Below are 21,341 nucleotides of genomic sequence, written 5' to 3'. Positions count from 1 at the left end.
GGTCCAGTACTCCTTAAGACTTTGGCTTGAATCTTGACTATTATCTCACTAAACAAACCATCCAAATTTTTTTTTCTTGAAAGAATCAAAGTGATAAAAACATGGGGGAAGGGTAGGAGGGTGGAGAAAAGCTCAAAATGTTCTTAAAATGCAGCTGCATCTGAGCTGGAGATACAGGCAATATTTGTATGCACGTTTGGTGCAGAATACAAGTAAAGCAGAGGTTTAAAGTGGGCTGGGAGTTTAAATATGTTTTCCAATTTCCTGATATTTTCACATTTTTGTTCAGTTTTATCTCATCTGAGATGATTATAAAATACAACATTTATTTATTTATTTTATTATATTACTTTAATGATATTCTGTTTTAATCCAATTTTAACATTGTTTTTCTCTGGAATAATTTGGTATACCCTTCTGTGTGGTCTAATTTTCATTTTAGTCACTATGTACTAACACTGCCTCCAGCACAATGCAATTGAGAGCCAAATTCATTTGTTTTGGAGAAAAAAAAATAATAAAAAGGCCTTAGGGTAAAAACTTAGAGAATAAATTAAGATGTGGTGTGGGTGAAAGCACTGGCAAATGCAGCATGGGCACCTGCTTGCAGACTCAATGTACATATTGAGTCAGTGGTAAAGTTTGAACCTTGTTCTTAGACAAAGCGTGATTATCTTCCTGATTTATCTGCAATGCATGTTTCTTTTCTCTTTATTGCATTGTTTCAAGTTCTCCTACCTTTGAAGGAAAATAAGAATTTTGGAACATGCCAACTTTTCCAGCAGTCTATTTTGTATTTCTGAAGGGAGCACCAGTCCTAACATTAGTGTTTCCATATCAAATCTGGGTGCTTCTTACTTCTTTCTTCTCTTTGTTTGTGCTATTTATTTCCTGCATTTGTTCTAGGAAAATTTGAGGGACTTGCTCCACTGCAGATGTTCTGAATCAAACATCTTTTTCGTCTTATATAATTACAAGTGAACACAAACAGCGGAATCTTATGAGTGCTTGCAGACAGGATATATGTCCTCCCTTCCAATCCTACTAAGCAAAAATCTTCAGTGTCACAATTTAAATTGTTGAATATTCCCAAAGGCATTTGTAATAGCAGTTTCCTGTTTGGGGCAATTTGCTGCAGTCGGTGGTCTATGTATTACTGATTCTTACTATTAAGTTGTGAATTAACATTAAATTATGAATTAACATAACATTGTAAATGTTATGTGTTGTAATTGTTTGGTGAATTGTCAAAAATAGTGAGAACCAATAGCAGATACTGAAGCCAACATTGCATTTAAATAAACACCCCTCAGGATAATGTACTTAATATTTCTGCATACTTTTTTGCATAAATTCTCATGACCTTTTGAGTATGAAAACCCTAAATCATCCCCAGCACCAGGTATCAAAATCTATTGCTCTTTTATGTTGAATTTTTACACTCAACAAGTATTTGAAGCAGATTTGACATAGGGGAGCCCAACCAGATCCAGGTATTTATTCTTTTTCTGCTGCCTTAGGTGAATGTGGAGAGCATCAATGTGGTGAATGCAGAATCTGGTATTTCATGTTCTAGTTTAGTGGTTTAGCCTTAAAAAATATACATATAAATAAATAAATGATGCAGTATGCCACTTGAAACTAAGTGTAAGTTCTGCAGGGAGTGGAGATACTGGGTGGAAGGCAAGGAGGGCAGTGAAAGAGAAGTTCGCTGGGGGCAAACTGCAGGCTATTTCTGGGGTCTCCTGCCTGCTTTAAACTTGGCACACCACAGAGGATGATAGATGTTTTCTTTTAATGATGCTTTATGAAAAACAAGGTGTTGTAATAAAATTCTTGACAGTGATCCTACTCATGCATTAAACTCTTCTCCTTCCTTAATTTTGTTAGTACTAAATACAGACGTGTGTGCACGCACACACACAATCTGTTGAGGAGGAGCTTGGAAATTGTGTCCTCACTGGGATGATGCCCAGCACTAAAGTGTTTTCCTCTTTATCTTTGCTTTGCCTGAGGCATTTGTAATCCTTTCAGCACTGCGAGCAGCCAGGGAGATGGGAGTGTGCATGCATGTTGGGTGGCAAACGGAGGGATAGGCTGCTAGGAGAATGCCAAAGCACTGAATGCTTTCACTGCTGATGGGGAAAACATTTGGCCCTGGGGAAGAATATTTCTGAGAAGTTTTGGAACACCTCCAGATCACAACCTGTGTATCCTTGCTATAGCCACCTAGAGGGAATTTGGGGGGGGAAACACAGCATTTGACTTCATGCTGCAGACAGAGTAGTAGAGCTAGCAAGCTTGCTGGGGAAAGGAGGGGAGCATCTCTGTTTGAGGTTTACAGTAGCAGATGGACTATGCTGTGTGTTCTGGCTCTGATGATAGATACATTAAGTTTTGCCTTTGTCTCGAGCATGCTGAGATGGTAGAAGAGAAAGCATCCATTACTGAAGGAGAACAATCTAAGCCAAAAAAAAAAAAAAAAGAAAAGCAGATTTTGAAAGCAACGTAGATTAAAAAATGTGTTAATTCTGTCACTTATTTTTGTATCATAGATGATTCCAGTACATTTGGGATGAGAACATAAATTGTCTGAAGCTTGTTGATATGTTACACCAAAAAACAAAACCACAGCAGTATTTAACTCTCTCCCCACTTGAAAAGTTCACTATGAATCCATTTTTCTCCCTGGTATTTCACTCTTAAAATTAATAGACTTAACCAGGATTTAGTATGGTCTCCTACCTTTAAAGTGTAGTGGGTATAATTTGTTTAAATCATTTTGGAGCTTTTAAAAGTGGATAAGCCAGCTTGTGGAATAAACTGACATGCATGAAAATTGGCACAGTTGTTAAACACTGCACATTTTAATGGTATTTTGTTGGGGTATTATTACTTCAGCTGCACAATTACAGGAGCCTGCTGCATATTAGCAGGCGCTTTCCTCATAACCTCAAGCTATATGCACTGAGGTTTTTTTTTTTTTTTTTTTTTTTTTAAGACTATCTTGGTTTCTTACAGACCACGTATCTTCCCCCCCCCTTTTCTTTTTTTTTTTTTTTTTTTTTTTTTTTTTAAATCTATAACAGTGCATGCTGAAGGCAATGGTGAATGTGATACTTCCTGCATTGTTAGGTGATGGGCATTATCAGCAGCTGCAATATTCAGGATTAGTGTTCTCATTATTATTTGGCATCTGCAGTACCTACATGAATCTGTTCAGTCCTGTTTCTCCAGAAGGCAGCTGGGCTCTGACCAAGAGAGTGCAACCATAAAGCTTTCCTGCAGTTGCCACTATACTCGGGAGTTCGCTTATAATTGGAGCCACAGTTCTTACAGTGCAGTTCACTGCATATATATTTACATTTTGTTTAAGGAAACTGGTGCATACTAGAAGTCATCTTTGTATTTTACGGTGGTGAAACAGGGACAGAGCAAGGCTCTCAAGCATGCACCACAAATCAGTTGCTTAGCCAGGAATAAATTCCAGGTCTCGTAACCCCAAGCTTCATCCTTGGTCTACTAGCAAGCAGATGTCTCTGAATTGAGTATGCTACAGGAAATATACCAGCTGGTATCCTGCAGTACAGAAAATGTCTTTCAGAATAGTATATCAAAGCAGGTATACCTTTCCCTCAGGGTTGCGTACTTTTTTTTCCCCCCTCTAAAATGTGTCTGTGATCTAAGCTTCACCTGAATTAAAAAATAAAATAAACAAAACCAAAACAAGCAAACAAACAAAAAAAAATATAATTTGACAAGGTTCACTTTTTTTTTTTTTTCAACAGGCTGAATAAAATGTGAAATATTTTTTAATGTTTTCATATTTAAAGGTTCTTTTGCCCAAGGAGCTTACACTTACATAAAACTAAGGATCTTACGTTATCCTTTAATTTTACCTTTCGTAACTTATTTGCCCTTTTTGGTGCCAGTGTGTGTGTGTGAGGAAAGTAGCTGCATACTGATTAATGAAAGAAAGGGAACAACATAAATTAATATAGATACCAAAGAACTTAAATTTCCTTGGACACCATGTAAGGTTTATATGTTAACATCAGTTTTGGGTGAGACTGAGAATCAGTTAAATGTGACGAGACATTACCTGGTGGACTTCTGAAAGAGGAACACCATTATATTCTATGGGCCATTTTTCTTATCAGAGTGGGTGGGGTAAAGTCGAGAATATTTTCTTACGGGTGTAGAAGAGTTAGAAGCAGTACAGTGGCGCATTTTGAGGAAGAAAGATTTCTTTAAAGGGTTGTTGCAGAGTTTCCTTCCCACACTGTTTAAAAATAAATATATTTATCTGTTGTGTTTTGTCTTAAGGACAACAAAGTGTGCTAGAAACATTGATTTTTATCTAAGTCTTGTAAAACACCCCTACTTCCCCAAAATATTTTATGCACATTGTCCTGCAGGGTTTAACAACTCTGTACATTGAGTTTATCATTACTGAGTAGATTTCTCTGGCCCTGAAACTTCACATCTTGTTCTGAGTTTCTGGCTTGCGTGAAGTCTGTGCTAACTCTATTTGGCTGAAAAGGTGTTACTGTTGTCAGTATCCCAGAACTAGGAAGAAGTTATCTGGGATAACGTTTCAATGAACTCCAGATACAGGAATCCCTGCAAGGGTTTGGTGGCATCTAGATAGCAAATGCCAGTGTCAAGAGAACATTTGAAATGTCTTATAAACTTCAGTCAAAGGCTAGAAAAACACAATGGGAAATGGTGTCACTCTACAAGAGCAAATATTTTCAGAGCGTGTTTTACTGTCAGACTCCAGGAGATCAGCGTCGTATCAAAACTGATTTAATCCAAATAAAAATACTCAGTTGTGTGATTTGCACAAAGTTGGATAAAGGCCATCTTTCCCTCCACCCCTCTCTTTGAAGTCTTCATGAGAAATATGACTTCAGTGGGAGCAAGACCACAATAATTTTTTCTTTATTACTGTTTTTCTCCATCTCTGCTGTTTTAAAGTGGGTAATTCTGTTCATTCTGACAACATTCTTAATAATGTACTATATGTTTAAAATTACTATTTTGGGAATCTTGGTAGTTTTTGGCAAGAACTAAGTGCTGCTTTTGGACTATAAATCTGATTGTTTGTTAAAAGTGTAAATTTACACTAATGTATCTTGCCATTTTGACCTAGATGGGGTTAAAGAGAGTAAGTAGATCAAGTTCAGCAGTTTTTAGTGGACTGTTATTAGGCAGACCCCTGCAAAGTCAAATATGAGTTATGTCATTCTGCTTTATAATTTTCAACCAGCAAACTCTGGCTGATGGGTGACTTCGTGCACTCTGATCTATGCTTTCCCTGTCAACGATATGTTTCCCATTCTGGCACTCATCTCTCTTCATTCACTCTTATTTTGGCCTGGTAGAGAATGAAGTGTTACTGTAACTTGAGTTAAAAACTGGGGTAATTCATGGATCTAATTTTCTTTGTCAAGTTTTTCCTTTTTTGAAAAACTGGAAAAAAAAAAAAAAAAAGTACAGTGACCAGTAGCGTACATATCGACATGCAGAATATGACCAGGGTTCTTACTTCAGAGTTTTTGCATGAGTTACAGCACCTGCAAAGAGTCTGCTCTGTGGGACTCCTTTTTTCTATTTTATTTTTTTAATCTCCTTTTCTCCAGAGATGATCTTCATATGGGCTGCAAGTCTCTCATGTTCTGATTATGCTAGATTTACTATGTGTGTGAGTTAAGCCTGTCAGATTCTGGATGAGTCAGATCTATTGCTAAGTCAGATCTATTTGTGCGTGGGAGTGTGTGTGGGCATTCAAGTTTCTTAATGACTCGGAGCCTTTGTTCCATCAAGGCTAGAGTACAGCAAAGCTTAAGTACTGTTAGTGCTCCTTCTTTGTCCAGATGTGATTTCTGAGTTGAATCAGAAGACACATCTGCAAAGACCTAGATATTTCACAGCTTTACAGGTGAATGAAAGGGGAGTGGCTGTAGCACTCCATCCATTCATTCTGCTCTGGAACATGTGTCCACAGGTGTCTGTCTGTGTGGGATGTGTTTGGGTGGGCCAAGTCTGTTAAGTTTCAAATAATTCCATCTGGGACAAGCAGGAAACTGCTGATTTTCTTTCATTCTTTCCTTCCTTCATTTTTTTTTCTCTTAAGAATTTCCAACTTTTGTTTTGTTTTTACTTTGATCAGAAGAATACTGTGGTTTGAAAGACTTATAGATGTAATGCAATATCAGAAGAGTATTTCTATTTATTTCATGCTCTGTATGACTAGACCTTAGCTTAATAATTGCCATTTTTCTATGTCAATTCTTGAATCCAGCAAATAAACTGGATTTAATGAGATCACTTTCCTTATCTGAGGACCACTTCAGCTTGGAGGGAGAGATAAGTGGTAATATTATCTAGCTCACATTAGAAGGAGAAATGGTAGTTTTTGAAGAAGAAGCATAGGGTCATATATAGCAGCTGTCTTTACCATTCAACCTTGATTCACCCCCACAAGTGTGATGTATTTGCATTATGCAGGTGTGTTTTGGAGGAGGGGAAGAGGGGGGAGGATAACTGTATATCCTCCCCCATCACCAGTTTGGTACGCTCTGTTTTGACATAATTTCTCTCCTGCTGCCAGTTAGCAACAAAAGCATAATATGTTTGTGTTACTTAAAACATTATTAGACAAATTAAATTTTACTTCTACTGTACATGATGGTGGGAGCACTGAAATGGGGGGGGAAATGAGCCCTTGTCCCTAGAATTGCAGCTGACACGGCCCCACCAGCACCAGCAAAACTCATGTATGCCACGTGGGGTTATGATGTCTGCAGAGCAGGTACCGAGGACAGCTGGTGAAACAATGTGGAGCAAAAGTGTTCCTATGCCTATTAGTGGCATTTCTGCCTTGCCAAGTGAACCACAGTTGCCATTACATATTATGTAAAATCCTGGGCACCTAGGCTAGCTCCCAGCTGCCTGGATGAGGCCACGCTACTGGAGTGGCTGCAACAGGAGTGGGAGATCTTGGTGTTTAGAAGAGTCATGGTGTCTAGATGTGCTGTGATTATTTATTTTTCTCAATTCAGTCTGTAGTCAAATAACTTTCCAAATACCCTAGACAGCGTGAGAGTGGTGCCCTCATCTGTGTTACCATGGAGGCTGTTAACTACGTATATACTCTCCTCTGTGTCCCCACTGCATATTATCATGCTGGCTGGGCACACCAGTTACTCCAGTCCCATAGTCTAACAGTAGTTGGAAGCAGCACTCCTATATATTTATCAGTAAATTTAGTGAAGATTTCTGGAGAACTTCCACTAGTATTTACCTATGTTTTTGTTAACCACTTACAAACAGTGTGCTTTTGTTGTTATTTTTTAAATTAGCATGCTAATGGGCAAATCAAATGTACCATGGCTAAGTCCTCCCTGATGTGTGCAAGTGTTCATTATCAGATAGGGAAGAACAGCAGTTTGGAAAGTTGTCTTGTCTCTTGTCTTGCCTGGCCATTTTCATGAAAGTTTTTGTTTGATTGAAACAGGTCATCATTTTCAAAATTCATTTGAAAGGAAAGGGTGGGAGACAGGCAGAAAGCACTGTCAACTTAGTTTGTCGTCTTTAGCAAATGGTGCTAAAAGAAAGAAAAAGTAATATGCTTATAATGCCTCCAAATTTAAAACAAAAAAATGTGTTTTTTTTTTTTTTTTTTGTTTTTTTTTTTTGTTTGATTCATTTACTATTTCTATCAGATTGGTTTGGTATAGGCTAACTCAGAATAACAGCAGCAATTAGCTTGGTACTCATTCTTCCCACAACACATACTATACCTTGTCAAATGAGGGTGCCACCAGTCACAGGAACATCAGGATTCCCATATCAAGAAGTATAAAGGAAACAAGACATGAAGTTGTAGAAATCCAGGCTTCACTGGTTTGTTTCTGTGTGTGCATATTTTCCCGAATTCAAACTGTGTTTTCTGTTTTGTCTACGTACTTCTTTAGAATAAAAATAAATTTGCTAAAGCTTTTGTTTTTTGTAAAATAAAATCTGAGGATTCTATGTAGAAATATAAATCTTGAAATGAGTAAGGGGACAGTGGGTGGGCTAAAGCATATATAGAAGGCACTAGTACTGTCAGGTTTGTTTAGAAAAATGGAGGTATATAGCTTTCTTTGTAATGTTTCAAAGCATAACAATTCAGCTTCTTCTTCTGGTGTAGTGAGTGCATACATAAATCATTACCACACTGCATTTTAGAGATGTGATGCTTGTAGTTGTCTGTACAGCTTACCGTAGGGTAACTCCTGTAATTAATTAATTGTCAGGGTGAGTGTTTCAGAATACTTTGTCATCAATGTGTATGGATGGCAGGTAGTTGGACTGAGGTATTCAAGTATTCTGTGGTACGTAGTAATATAAAAAGTAAAACTTGGTTCCCTTCCAAGATTTAAATTTGTCCTTGACTTTCTGAAAAGTGGGAGGCAAATAAAACGGTGATGCAATGCAAGTTTCACCTACCACCTTGGACTGTGAAATTGGAAATGACTTTCCATACTGAGTTTCACTTGATCCCTATGTTATGGAGACACCAGATAAATTTGCTGTTGGCAGCTTCAACAGCAAAGTTTGAGGTCACTGAATTTCATGGAGGGGTGTGTGTGTGCGCATACAATATACACTATTTAAAAGAAAATAAATAATAAAGCCCTTAAGTTCTTGGTGATAGGGAGCAGGAGGTTGGTGAGAAAGTTGGGCATGGTAACCATCAACCTGGATCTTCCTTGTTTAACCTGGAGAGATCTTCCTGCAGGTGTGATGTTTCCCTGTTATACAATGTTTTTAGGCAGTGTTGTATGTGTATTCAGCAGACTTCTTGAGACTTTTGTAGGTCAGAAAAGCACAGGGAAAAAAAAATGCAAGCACTTTCAATCATCAAGTACAGTCACTTTATATAAGTGAGTAAACAGAGGGGAACAATGACTCTTTTTGCCTCATTCCTCTGATTAGGTTCAAGGGTGAACTGTTGATTGCTAGTGTATTTGTTCTGTGCTGTATACATTCTCAATCAAGAAACGAATGCTTAAATTAGATGGTCTGTTACTGATTCTTACCTCTAAAGTACCTTTTTGTTGAGGTGTTGAGAGCAGGAAACTGATATGTGATTCCTGCCTTGCAGATTCAAGATAGCTGTTGGTTGATCAGCAGTACTTTTTTTTTTTTTTCTTTTTTTTTCTCTTTTTTTCTTTTTTTTCTTTTTTTTTCTTTTTTTTTCTTTTTTTTTTTTTTTGCAGTTAAGAAAAGAGGTCGTTTTCTGAATCTTTATATTGTTTTTGCACTTCTCACAATGGATTAACATCTTAGGGAGATGCATTGTTAAGATCACTTCTTTAAAGTACCTTTAGTATTGTTCTGAGACATTAGACAGCAACTACATTTTTCTCTTGAACTTTCTGGTTTATGGAAAGATGAAAGATCACCAAAGTTTTGCGCACCTGGATGTTGTCATGAATTTCACTTAAGCCAAGATTCCAGTCCACGCTTGAGGCATATTTAATTTTAGCAGTGTTTAGGGCACCAAGGAAGATTTTTACAGTGACGATTTTTCTCAAATTCACATCATATGGATTTTGTTAATTCTTTGATGAATATTCCTCTTCTCTCATTCTTAGCACGACTGAAGCTGCCAATTATTTTAAAGAATTATTTTTTTCTTGCTTCTTTCTGTTTGATTCTTGTTTACCATTGTGCAGTTCAGTGCCTTACATTTCTTATTTATTGTCTTGAAGGACAGGTATTTTATTACTGCTATAAATCTCTGAGAATTGCCCATGAGCTTACTCTTCAATACTTGTTTCTTTTTGTTTCATTATCTCCTAGGAGCCTACAAGGTAGACCCAGGACCCCTCTCTGCTAGGCTTTTAACAAACACAGGACTGTGCTGGTGGATGATTGCAGAGGGATGGTGACTAAAAGGTAGGTAAGAGACTGTATTTTGTTCAGTGGGTAGGTGGTGTCATGGGGAGATTGTAAGATACTATCTGGAAAAAGACTGAGACACAACTTTGTAGAATGTTATAAGTGTTCTGCCTTTCTCTCCTCCCTAAGCCAGGGAAATGGGAGAAACAGAAATGGGAAGAAAGCAAGAAAAAGCAGAACCTGCAATTCTCTTTCTTTTTTGCCTCTCTTAAAATAGGTTTAACTTTGAAAAGGGAAAATGTAAAAATGAGGATGTTTGTTTAAAGAAAAAATTGAAAGGGCATCTCTAAGAGTAAAATATTTGTAGGTGACGGATACTCTATTTCAGGATGCTCTTTTGAAGGCTGCACGCAAATGCTGACCATTTGTCTAAAAAAGACTTAGGAGAAGGGAACCTGTGTAGCTAAATGACAAGGTAGAGGAGACTATTAAAAGCAAGAAGTTTTTTTCAAAATGCTGAGTCTGTGTTCAAAGGAGGAAAACAGACACACACCCCACCACTAAAAACAAAACAAAATAACAAAAAACAAACAAACAAACCTATCATGCTAAAAATGGAATTAATAATTTATTATTTTTTTTCCAAATACATCAGTAGTAGGAAACCAGTTGAAGACCCTGTGGGGCTCGCATATAGAGACATTATGAAATGAATGATCCAATATAAAGTCATGGCAGAAAGCTAAATAATTCTTGTGTGTATGCATTCACCATTGGAAAGTGTGGTGTGGTTCCTGTTTTGGAGTGCTTCTTATGGAACTCTTATGAGATTGTCTTCCTCAACTGAAAGTGTCTGTTAGGAGAGGCTGGAACAAATTTGCATGTTCCCAATTTGATAGGATGAGATGTAGCTTGCCCAAGTTGTTAAGGAATTGAAGGGCAAAATAGACCAGCTACAGAGTGTGACATGCAACCTCTTGCTTTATGTGGGAATGTTGACCTACTTGATGGTAGAGGGGCTCTGCAAAGGGATCTGGATAGGCTGGACCAATGGGCTGAAGCCAATGGTCCATTGTATGAACCTTGTATGAGGTTCAACAAGGCTAAGTGCCGGGTCCTGCACTTAGGGCATAGCAACCCTATGCAACACTACACGCTGGGGGAAGACTGGCTGCAAAGCTGCCTGGCAGAAAGGAACCTAGGGATACTGGTCGATAGCAGTCTGAATGTGAGCCAGCAGTGTGCTCAGGTGGCAAAGGAGGCCAACAGCATCCTGGCTTGTATCAGAAACAGTGTGGCCAGCAGGACAAGGCAAGTGATTGTCCCTTGTACTTGGCTCTGGCTTTTGCCTGCACCTTGAATACTGTGTTTAGTTTTTGGCCCCTCACTACAAGAAGGACATTGATGTGCTGGAGCATGCCCAGAGAAGGCCAATGAATCTAGAATTTCATTCTAGAGAATGAGTCTTATACGGAACAGCTGAGGGAACTGGGGTTATTCAGCGTGTAGGAGAAGAGGTTGAGGGGAGACCTTATCACTCTCTACAACTACAATAAGGAGGTTGTAGCAGGGTGAGGATTGGTCTTTTTTCCCAAGCACCAAGTGATAGGATAAGAGGAAATGGCCTCAAGTTGTGCCGGGGAGGTTTAGGCTGGATATTAGGAAAAAAAAATATTTACCGAAATGGTTATAAAGCATTGGAGCAGACTGCTCAGGGAAGTGGTTTAATCACTATCCCTGGAAGTATTCAAAAGATGTGTAGATGTTGTGCTTAGGGGCATGGTTTAGTGGTAGACTTGGCAGTGCTAGGTTAATGGTTGGACTTGATCTTAGAGGTCTTTTCCAACCTAAATGATTCCATAAAGTGTCACAGCGGCAACAGATTTGAAGTTGCCTAATTTGATGCCACATTTTAAAAAGCATTCAAGTGGAATCTGGGAACCTAGAAACCAGTAAGCCTTTTGTTTAAATTGTGTAGATTAATTGAAAAAAAAATTATTAGTGGGTGTGTTAGGAAGGACATTACATAAATATGATGGAGATACAGGGAAAGCATTGATTTCTTTAAACAAAATCATGATGAAGAGATTTAGAGACAAGCTACTATTAGCCTTCGACTACTTGAAAAGGTGCTTATAAAGATGATGGAGCATCTGCAGTGTTCTTAGTAGTAGCAAACCATGTAACAGGGGAGGAGAGGGTCAGCTTGCTTAGGTTACAGATTGAAGTGTTCTGATTGGACATTTCAGGAAAATCCTTTTCACTAGAAAGGTAGTACAGATGTACAGGAGAGGGGGATGGATCTCTCCTCATGGAGGTTCTCAAGTCTCAGCCGAACAAAGATATAGCTTACATGCTCTACTTCTGGTTTTTAGTAGTAAGTTGGATTGGATGGCTCCTAGAGATCCCTTCCAAATAGCAATTTTGTGATTTGAAGTTAAGTCTTTATAAACTGCTGCGGTCCTTTGGATGACTTAACAGGAACACAGATGAAAGAGACTTTACGATGTATTGCTTTACTTATATTTGAGAAGGCATTCAAAGTCCTTGCAAGAAGTTTTTGAAGGACCTCAATAAGCACAGGTTTGGTGGGAGGAGTGCCAACTGTGTGAATAATTGTTTAAAAGACTAGAAGCAAAACACCAGGACAAAAAGTGATCAATTCTCATAGTAGCTGGAAATCACCAGTGGATTTCCACAGAGATCTCTGTACAGGGATATTATTAGATTCCTAAGTGGCTAGGAGCAGAAGCTGAAGGGTGATGACAAAGTTTGTTTCAGATATTGCTTTATTCAAGGCAAAAGAAAGTAAAAAGAGGGAGCAGAATGAAACACTGCAGAAGAAACTTATTAGACTGTGGCCATTAAAATGGTAGACAAAATTCAAAGTCGGTAACATTTTTGGGGTGGCCTTTGCATATCAAGAATTAGATCTTGCTATTAAAAGCAGGACTTTAATGGAAAAATCATCTGTCAAAAAGAAAATGTATGTCACAAGTAGCTCTGAAAGGATAGAGATCAAAATATTATTAGGCCATTCTTAATCTATGGTGTATTTGTGTCTGAAATACGATGACAGTTCTGGTCTTCTATCTCAGAAAAAATGGAGCAAAACTGGAAAGAGAAAAGTTCATCAAGAATAAGTAAGGGCAACAGAATGAAGAAGGCATGGGACTGCTTCTGGGCAAGAACAACTAAGAGTGTAGATGAGAGCCTTGCAGTTGTAAAAGGGATGCTGGCCTGATGATAAGGGCACAAGTCTATAAAATCAAAAGAGGTGTGTGGATAGGAAATAAATATTCACTGCCACCTTATTTTTGTATCAGAGGAGATACCAGGTGAAACAGGCAGAGAGTACTTTCAAAACAAGGAAAAGAAGATTTTCTTTGCACAGTGTGCAAGTCAAGTCTGGAATTCCTTGCCACAGGATGCTGTGCCTGCTGCATGGTTATAAAGAGCTGCTGAACAAAGCTAGAAAAGGGAGGGGAGACATACACAGGTGTTTCCTCTAGGTAAAGCACTTGCTCATCTGCAAATTGTAGAAAGGTGTGCGTTATGTGTTTTGAGGGATGGAGAGGAGAATATTTCTACATAATTGCTCTGTTTTTCACTGTTGTCTGGACATTTGTATTTGGCTGTTCCTGGGGACAGGGTAGCAGGCCGGTATGATCATTCCGTGTAGGCTAAACATGCAGCCCAGCCTGCTGTGGCAGTTCTGATGCACTATTTTATAAACAGTAAGGTTGCAGGGTGCAGTCCCAGAAAGGAATTCTGTTGTTAGAATACCTTTTAGAAATATTAAGCTGTTATGTAATTTGAGGTCTTACGCTGAACTCAGAGACTTTTCCCTTGCTGTAAGATGAATGCTTATTTTGGCACTTGATGAATTACAGTTCAATTAGTCTTAATATGTTCAAGCTGTTTCACTGAGAGTTCAGTTCCTAGTCCAAAAATCTTTTTTTTTTTTTTTATCCTGACTGCATTCCCTGTTGAGTCTGTACTGCATGTCAATGAGAGAGGAATTACAAACAAAACAAAACAAACACACCTTTTCTCACTACTATCTCCTAGTGGCACTCATTTCTGGGTAGAGATGGTGGACTTTACGGGGTGAGATAAGAAAGTTTTCTGAGGATACTTGAAATAAAAATGGAAAACAAACAAACAAACAAAAAAACACGAGAGGGGAGAACAATATTTTTTCATTGGTTTAGGGAGAGTAGTGGCTTTTGGTAAAGAACAATTTGGCTAAAATAGTAGCAGAAGCAAGAATAAAGCAGATGAAATAGATACTCAAAAGAATTCTAGGAAACGTGGCCAGAATTTCTAAGGACAAAGAACATGTGAATGTTTTAAATAGTGACATACTGAGTCCTGAGGAAAGAGAATTTTTTTTGCCAGAGTAGGGGGTACAAGGGTGAGATTTGGGATAAATGGAGGGGAACTGCAGAATAAGAGCAGTTCACAAGAGAAAAAAGGAAGAGAAATATAATGTAGGCTATTACCACTTAAAAGTACTGCTTAGGTCAGACATTTCCCAAACCATTTAATTCTTTGAGCTCATCCAGGTGAAGGAGTGTCCTTCCTCACACTTCTAACTTTCCTGGTATTTTCCTTGTAGCACTGTGTGTGTGGTGGCAGGTGGTTTCCCTTTGTGACCAGGCTCAGAGAATTGCATCAAATGAAGAATAAAAATGAAAGGCTCATTTGTGGTAGTAGTAGTTGGTGTTGTTTTTATGTTACAAGTAACCTGCATTGCTTCAAAGTAGCAACAGCAATTTCTGGGTGGAATGAAGGAGCTTAGTTCTCTTTCAGAAGCCCTGTGTCTGGTATGTAACGTATCGCAGGCCACTGAACTGCAAACAGCTTTTTACTGAAGTGATGAATTGTGCTGTATGCATAGAAGGTGAAGGAGGATCATAGAGGGATGGATGAGGTCATTGTGTCTAATGGAAATACCCTTTGTTTTTTGCTACAGAAAATGAGTGTCTTCACGTTAAAGCCTGTTATTAAGTTTCCAGGATTAAGGGTATCTAGAAGCTGAGTTTTAACACCTGGTGTGAAACTAAGTGGTCTTTGATTTATAATTTTAATCTCTCCCCCTCCCCCCCCCCAAAAAAAAAAAAAAAAAAAAAAGAAAAAATAAAATAAAATTCTAATTAAGACTAAGGTTTAACTTTTCCACACTGGCATAACTGCACCTCCACTAGTCATGCTTGTCTGCAATTGAGATGCTATTTCCAGGTATTCCAGGTATCTCTCAATTGCCTGAAATCTCATGGATTGCTTTCCCTTGTCTCAATTGTTGAATATGTCAAAAGAATTTGCAGAAAAGGGCACTATTTTGAGACCCTTTGAGCCATCTCTGTTGATACAGATTTTTTTTTTTTCTGTCTCATTTTACTACACATGGTAGGTTTATTTATTTATTTATTTACTTTGGTGTGTGTGTAAAATAGTATAATCTGTTTGCTCTGGAAGCCCTTCTGCACAACACCACTGAAAGTGGCTTGAATTATATTTCACTCAGCTTAAGGTTGCATTTTTATAAAATATGGTGGAATTCACTGCTGGAAAACATGCAAGATTGACAGCCCTGGAAATTGAAAACTTTATTTATCTATGGACTAGATAATACAGCCTAGCTAGTACAAACTCTGTATCTTGGCAATATGGCTTATGATTAACCTGCTGAGATGACCTCTGCTTGAGTTATTTACAGAGCATTGAAGGTATGCACAGTGAGAGCCATGTTTCAATTTGTTTTCATAACTTTTTATATGATAAATTTATTAAATTGTAAATATAGGTTTGTATCTTTGAAAAGCAAAGATCCATGAAATTCCAACTGGATTTCCCGTGTAGAAAAGATGTGTTTATCTATAATTGTATTGATTAGTTGTAGAGTTCGATATGGCTGTAGTGACTGAATAAATAAAAGGTAAATTACATTTTTATACTAAAAGAAGTTAACAATTTAAAAGCTAGAACACATCAAGGTGACTTCAGCAGTATAGTTACTTTGCTAGGTCATCCTGCAGCTATCTTGTCATAGGGAAGGCCTATGTAACTGAGGAGAGAATTGGCCTGATAGGAAAGGATGGAGAGGACCCGTTGCTGCATCCAGACTTTTGCGACTCTCCAGTAGCGTGCAAGTTCCATTGTCTCTCAGTGGTGAAACATGCTGAGGCAGAACATAAACATGGCATGCTAGAAAGTTTCTGTTACTACTCCTGGAGAATATGAGTGTCATTCACATAATAAGTCTTTCTGAGTTATGTATTTTCTAACACTGATTTAAATTTATGATTATTTTTTTTTAACCAGTCCAAATACACACAGTATCAGGTAGTTTATTTTGTTGTGTCTTAAGTTTGTGTGTTAAGTTTATTTTTATCAGGTAGTTTTCTTTGTTGTGTCCGGTCTTTTTTTCTCTCTGCCCATTTCTAGGTCAAATTTTGCATTTCCTTAGTACACAAGAGCCCCAGTGGAAAGGCCTTGCATCCCTAACATTTTCTTTCTTGGCTCTTTATTTTGAGTTCCAACAATTCCATTCCAAAGACCTTTCTCATAGCAGAGGGGAGATGCCTATGATGCTTGCATCTCATTGCACTGCTGCTACGTAAACTGACATTTTTCTGCTCTGGCTTGATCGTTTTTCAACACCATACTTACAGCCAAGGGGCAGGGTATAATTGGACTTTATTTGTGGGATATTTTATAGTACTTGTGTTTTGCCTTGTCATTGTCAGAGGCTATTTGAAAGTTGTTTGTTCTTTTTTCACGGTCATTTTCCTTTAGTTGCTATTCCTTCTTGAGCTTTATGCATGAACTGTTGTTCTGAAAGTAGATTTAACATCATGTCTTTCTGTAGTAATATGCAAATGTCTTTGAGGCGGAGAGTTGGTAAACAAGGGAGAAGGAATTTAACTGCAGCATGTTTATAGAAAAGCAGAAGGGTAGAGGTGGCAGGAAATAAGAGCATACTCAGTATCTGTGAAAGTCTGATGGAAGAAATAAAGACAAATAAAGGAAGGGAAAGATATCTTGACATTTTGTTTGTGTTTAAATTAATACCCGGTCCTGTGAATACCCAAGCAAAAGGAGGTTTTAGTCGGCTCAGAAAGGAAAGACACTGAGGTCTATTATGACTTCTACAGCAGATTGCAGAAGTGCCAGTATGCCTTGATTTGTATGGGGTGTAATGCACTCCTTCACTCTGAACTGGAGGAGTCAACTTAGAGATCCACCCTTGCTTAGGGCATAGTGGAAGGTGGTGCTCACACAGTGGGGTAGCTGGTCACCTCTGTGTAGGCACAAGAAGGAATGGGCTGTTCCACAAGAATTCATATCACGTTCTCCTAGATTTCTTGTTTATTTACTCACATGTGGTACATGCCATGACTGCCACGTCCCCTGCGTGATGGACACTGCCTGGTCCCATCATTATCTGCCAAGGCTTTGTGATGAAAAGGAGTTGAGAAATCTGTACAAGTCTCAGTCCAAGTTTCAGCTACGAAGTGTGAAGATGCTTTTAATGGATCCCATGAGGAGATGCTTTGGGATCTGCTGTCTTCCAAAACTGAGCTGTTCAATGGCTTGTTGAATTCTTTTGGAAATGATGCTGGAGTGGTAGACTTGGAATCATGTGGAGACCTTTCTTTCTCAGTGTTTTAACTCAATTTTCTCAGTCACCACTTGCATCCAATGTAACATGCCAAATCTTTCAATACCTGAGGAAATGGGAAAGGTGGTTTGTCTGGCTTGTGATGAGTGCATTGGCTGGCAGGTCTGGAGCTCAGGGTGAATTAAGGGGGTAGACTGAAATATGTGCTATCCTCCTTGCTGCTGAGTAGTGAGTGGGATCCTGGCATAGTTTATATGAAATGATGTTTCTGGTGTGGGTTTGTATCCTGGGTTAGCCACTAGCCAGCTCATTATGTCTCAGTGGAAGCAGGGTATTTTATTGCCTCTCCACATTGTTTTGGGGAAAGCGGAGAAGGAAGCTCAACTGCAGTGGAGGGCGAGAGGGAGAGCAGAAAGGGGAAGATTTTTGTTTTGCAGAAGGTGCACTGTGATTTAATGAGCACAAGTTCTGTACACCTCTTTTTTCTTCCTACATATAGCAGTTATGGTGTTCTTAAAAATGATGCTGGAGGACAACTATCTGGGATGGGATGATATGAGGGAGAAGATGGTGCCAGTCACAAGTGAGTGCATGGGTCTCAGTGCTGAGACATGCCATTTTTAGCTGATGTTGGACTATTTGCTCTGCTACAACTGACTACTGTGAAAATCTAGACTGCCTGGGAGCTGGGGTCTTTGCTCAGGGTGTGGTGTTAGTCTGGGTGTTAGAACAGGGATATAGACTTGTGGACAGGATAAGATGAAGGAGCAAGGCAGCCAGGTGAAGTGGAAGCTGTACTTGTGGCATGTCAGTGTGCCAGTGTTGTGGTTATTTGTTCATCCCGGGAAAGGGAACCCTTGTCTGTGCTCTGTGTGTGTGTGTGTTGTTTTTGAGGCACATGAAATGTGAAGGTATGAAGATGTACAGAAAGTAGTGCAAAAAAGGGGTGCTGGCCATACTATGAGGCTTTTGGAAATAGATCTTGGTGGTCTTAAGCAACAGTAGCTAAGGCTGTTCCTGACTGGAGGTCATCCAGCCTTGCCCGATGGTGAGCACTGGGGAGGGAGCTCCAAAGGTTTTCTAGATGGTTTTCCACAGGCTATTGCTATGACATCTGTGAGTGTATTGTGTGGGTTGGACAGGAAATTTCCACTTAGACACCTGTGGGGGTACCAGAAAAATTTGGATGCAAGCAAAACAGTTTAAGCAAGCTGAAACTGCAAGCCTTTATTTTTAGAGTTCTGAGGGAATACATAGTCATCCTACGCATCTCTATTTATGAGTTCAAGGTGACTTTGACACATTAGCTCTCTGAATCTTAGATTCCTCAAAAGGAGGAGCCTAAGATATTTTTTCAATGTATGCAATACTTGCATACTTACTGTGTGCTTATAAGATTCCAAAGTGATAAATGAAAAATGATGGCTACAAAGCTATGGAAGTCTAAAGTGATTTTGGATATGATGAAGACATCAGTGACACTTCATGTAATTTAGTCTTTGACTGATGGAAATTGTCAGCCACTGAGAAATCATTGGGAAAGATGTCACCAGACAAATTGGATTTTCACAACATTGTTAGTTTGTGAAATAACCTTATGGAATAGATTTTTTCCTGAAAGCTCTTAAGTAGAAATGATTAAAAAGAGATTCATCATTAACAATTAGATAAAATTTTGTAGATGAAGTTTAAAACAAAATCAAAAACTTTTAAAGAAAGATGGTTTCAGTCTCAGAAAAAAAATAGAATGCATTTATTTATTTATTTTGAGATACAAATGTACAGAACAGCTCAATGTGTTCTGAAGAAAACCCACAGGTGTCTTTTGTGTGTAGGAACAAATATGTCAAGAGACATTCCTCATTTAACCTGAGGTTGTTTGACATCATCTTATTTGTTGTTTGACAGCTTCATTGAATGCATTCCACAAGCTAGTATGTAATTTCTGATGCACCAAGTTTTACTCCTTTTAAACAGACTTTAAAATAACTTAAATAATTTTGGACTTAAACAACTTAATGACTTTGAACTTAGTAAGTTCAAATAACTTACATTTTTAACAGTGATGTTGAGGGAACAAAATACAACTATGGTTTATTCTCTTTAAAATTATTTTATTTATTTATTTATTTATACTGTTTTACCATATCTTTAGAATCTAGAAAAATAAGCAAGTTTACATTGCTAGGAAGCTCAGGCATGTACAAGGATGTTCCTATCATCTGTGAGACTGTTGTATACACGTATAGTAAGTACATTACATGTATTACTTGTATTAATTTTGAATTTTATCTTTTGTTTTTGATGACTCTTGTGGTTGAACTTCTTAGCTACAAAATGGTCTTTGAAAAATATTAGAGGATTCCATTATGCTTAATTTCACATAGTTTATTTTAGGAAAGATTTTATGAACTTGATATTTCACAGAAAGTATAAGATACCTGCCTCCGGATTCAGGATTTAGTGAAAAATTAACAAAAGGTAGATGATCTTTTAAATAATTTAGCTGAAGCCAATATTTTCCTTTCAAACTTAATTTTTCTAGAATTCTGATAGTTTTATCAGAGTTTCCTGTGTTTCTGACAGGCATCTTCAAAAGACAGTATTGCTGGTCATGTATTCAATGTTTCTATTAAAAAAAAAAAGTTTGCATGCTGTCTGTGAATTGTTGTGGTACTAACACAACTGAACATGGCATAGAAGGGATTCATGCTTTTTTTCTGGTGCAGTTCTCATTTGGAACACAGATCTAAATGCAAAATCTAGTATACGGGTTTCAGTGAATCACAGAATGGTTTGGGTTGGAAAGGAAATTAAAGATCATATAGTTCCAACCCCCTGCCATAGGCAAAGACACCTCCCAGCAGACCAGGTCACACAAAGCCATCCAACCTGGCCTTGAACACTTACAGGGATGGGGCATCTACAGCTACTCTGGGCAGTAGAGGTTCCAGTACCTCACCACCCTCGGAGTGAAGAAATGTACTGTGGTAAAATAAAATAGGTGGGTTCTCTTTGAGTACTGTTGCCTATAGATTAGTTATGGGATTAGACTGAACATTAAACAGCACTTTCATTGGTGTGTTACATCCATGTAAATGTGTAGGAAAACATTTGCTGATGCACAAAAAAAAAAAAAAAGAAAAGAAAATCAGTCTTTGCAGTGGTAATAATAAAGGTCAAGGAAAGTGGGAGAGCAGCCTGCTTACCCTAGACTTTGTCTACAACCATTGCAGAGATACTGGGTGGTTCAGTCCCCTTAAGCCTTCTCTATAGGATACTGTCTCTGTTGCTTGCCCAAGAACTGAAGGAGGAGTCCAGACACCTGGTGAGATGAATTATGTATTTTGAGTGCTTATCTTGGAAGAAGAGTTACACATAAAGAAGTAGATGGAGAACAGAAGTGTTCTATAGCAGTGATGTGTAATCCCCTTTCCTTCATATCAGTCAGCTAAAACTTACTATCACTGAAGCTGTTGCCATAAAGAGATATGGTCTTGGTTATTGACAGGAAGAAAGAAATCAAAGGCTAGCAGTTGGCTAGGAATTGAGAGGAGGTGGGAAATGCATTTGCAAAGGGGTGTGTGGGGTGAGTGGATTCAACATATAATACAAGTGAATACATTTTTGTATTTCAGCTGTCAAAGCTGTGACAACCACAAATTTGCTAAAATTTGTTTAAAAGCCATTGCTCTATAAAAATGGTACCAAGAAACTGCAGCATTGAGCCCACCAGAAGAATAAGTTCACCTGAGTTATTTGACTGAAGCAGGTGGTCAGAGTAGTCATTTCATGACATTCTGGAGCTCAGCCAGCA

The 21,341-nt window shown here is 38.3% G+C and overlaps 1 protein-coding gene across 6 annotated transcripts in view; it reads left to right on the top strand.

Moving 5' to 3' along the window:
* Nucleotides 1-21,341, top strand: part of SEMA5A (semaphorin 5A) — a 329,372-nt gene that overhangs the window by 67,676 nt on the left and 240,355 nt on the right. For all 6 annotated transcript variants that reach the window (XM_072034957.1, XM_027451744.3, XM_072034958.1 and 3 more), the window contains one exon: nucleotides 9,859-9,954. The gene's annotated coding sequence lies outside the window, so the exon portion shown is untranslated. The remainder of the gene's footprint in view (nucleotides 1-9,858; nucleotides 9,955-21,341) is intronic.

This window comes from Anas platyrhynchos, chromosome 2, assembly GCF_047663525.1.
Source record: "Anas platyrhynchos isolate ZD024472 breed Pekin duck chromosome 2, IASCAAS_PekinDuck_T2T, whole genome shotgun sequence".
In the NCBI taxonomy this organism is placed as follows: domain Eukaryota; kingdom Metazoa; phylum Chordata; class Aves; order Anseriformes; family Anatidae; genus Anas; species Anas platyrhynchos.
Note: the sequence above shows the minus strand (reverse complement) of the source record. Positions and strands in the feature narration are given on the sequence as shown.